Below are 2,533 nucleotides of genomic sequence, written 5' to 3'. Positions count from 1 at the left end.
TGCATGCTATGCCATTGTTCTTGCCATGTCTAGCTATCATTTTGTGCCTTCTTAATGGATGTATGCTTTCCTTGCCATGACTTGCACCGTAGTGAGTGCATCGAGCTCGTTTAATGCCTTTGTGAGTTAAATTTCAGCATGTCCCAGTTTTCACTAAGTCTGAAAACTGATTATGTTTTTGCTATGTTCGTGTGCTTGTTAGTATATTTTGTGATCCCTTTTGGCTCAAGGTCACTAAGGGACTTTTGTTAAGCTTGTTGAGTAGCTCCATGCCATGTCTTTCTTTGTCATGTTCAGGTCCTGTAGCATGTTGTTTTGATGCTCCGAAGAGGGCTTCATGATCTGAAATTTCAGACAAGTGTTAATTTCACCAAGTCTGAGATCTGTTTTGCATTTGCGTTTTTGCCATGCTTGTTTGAACCTCATAATGGATGATTTGGCCGTGGCTCAGTGCTAGACTTTTGTTAAGCATATTGTGTGCATCCCTGTCATGTATTTTGTTGTCATGTTTGGTGGCTGTAGCATGTTCATTTCATTGCATTTAGATGCCTACTTGCTGTAAATCGCAGACCGGTGTCATTTTTGAATCGCTTGCCATTTCCAAACCGTAACTCCGATTCCGGCGTTCTCTATATCGTTTTCAAGCGATTTCATCTCATCTTTCCAGTGGCACCCTTGGAATTCCAAGTTGAGGCCAGGTTCATGCATTTCCTGTCATATCTTGCATTTTGCATCCCGCATCGCATCCCGCATAGCATATCATCTTTACATCGTGTTGATTGAGTTTGCACGTGGTTGATTGTATCCTTGTTGCTTGTTTGTCTTGTTTGGGTAGAGCCGGGAGTCGAGTTCGCTAACGAGGAGCCCGTTGAGAGTGCTTTTGAGGATCAAGTCAACTCTGACAACTATGCAGGCAAGATGATCACACCCTCGAAATCACTACTATCTTTGCTATGCTAGTTTGCTCGCTCTTTTGGTATGCCATTGCTACGATTCCTACCACTTGCTTGCAAGCCTCCCAAATTGCCATGTCAAACCTCTAACCCACCTTGTCCTAGCAAACCGTTGATTGGCTATGTTACCGCTTTGCTCAGCCCCCTCTTATAGCGTTGCTAGTTGCAGGTGAAGTTTGGAGGCCGTTCCTTGTTGCAACATCTTTTATTTACTTGTTGGGATATCATTATATTGCCATGTTATCTTAAAGCATCTATATACTTGGTAAAGGGTGGAAGGCTCGGCCTCTCGCCTAGTGTTTTGTTCCACTCTTGCCGCCCTAGTTTCCGTCATATCGGTGTTATGTTCCCGGATTTTTGCGTTCCTTACGCGGTTGGGTTATAATGGGAACCCCTTGATATTTCGCCTTGATTAAAGCTTTTCCAGTAATGCCCAACATTGGTCTTACCATTCGCCACCTAGCCTTTTCTTTCCTTTGGGTTCTGCAGACTCAAGGGTCATCTTATTTTAACCCCCCCGGGCCAGTGCTCCTCTGAGTGTTGGTCCAACCGAGCGATGTCCGGGGCTACCAGGGGCAACGCTGGGTTGGCCTACCCGACGTCTTGCTCATCTGGGTGTGCCCTGAGAAAGAGATATGTGCAGCTCCTATCGGGATTTGTCGGCACATTCGGGCGGTGTTGCTGGTCTTGTTTTAACCTGTCGAAGTGTCTTGAGTTACCGAGATACCGAGTCTGATCGGAACGTCTTGGGAGGAGGTCTATTCCTTCGTTGACCGTGAGAGCTTGTCATGGGCTAAGTTGGGACTCCCCTGTAGGGATTGAACTTTCGAAAGCCGTGCCCGCGGTTATGGGCAGATGGGAATTTGTTAATGACCGGTTGTAGACAACTTGAACCTTAATTAATTAAAATGAATCAACTGAGTGTGTTACCATGATGGCCTCTTCTCGGCAGAGTCCGGGAAGTGGACACGGTGTTGGAGTAATGTTTGCGCAGGTTGCTCTCTAGTTTCCCGCTCGTGCTTCGCCTCCTCTTTCTCGCTCTCTTTTGCGTATAAGTTAGCCACCACATATGCTAGTCGCTTGCTGCAGCTCCACATATATTTGCCTTTCCTTTCCTATAAGCTTGAATAGTCTTGATCGCGAGGGTGCGAGATTGCTGAGTCCTTGTGGCTCACAGATTACTATTCCACCAGATGCAGGGCCCGATGATTCCGTTCCAGGAGACGCGTATGAGCTCAAGTGGGAGTTCGACGAAGACTCTCAACGATACTATGTTTCCTTTCCCGATGATCAGTAGTGGTGCCCAGTTGGGGGTGATTGGGACCGTGTCGCATGTTGGGTTCTCTTTTATTTTGGCGCCGTAGTCGGGCCTTGAGTGTATGGATGATGTAATGTTATTTCTGTACTTGATTGATGTGGCGAGTGTAAGCCAACTATGTTCTCCCCTTTTATTATTTACATTACATGGGATGTTGTGAAGATTTCCTAACTTGCGACATATGCCTTCAATGCGATTATGTCTCTAAGTCGTGCCACGACACGTGGGAGCTATAGTTGCATCGAGGGTGTTACACCAGGTG

Source organism: Triticum urartu, chromosome 1, assembly GCF_003073215.2.
Source record: "Triticum urartu cultivar G1812 chromosome 1, Tu2.1, whole genome shotgun sequence".
NCBI classification, from domain to species: Eukaryota; Viridiplantae; Streptophyta; class Magnoliopsida; order Poales; family Poaceae; genus Triticum; species Triticum urartu.
The sequence above is the reverse complement of the archived record's forward strand: the minus strand, read 5'-3'. Positions refer to the sequence as shown.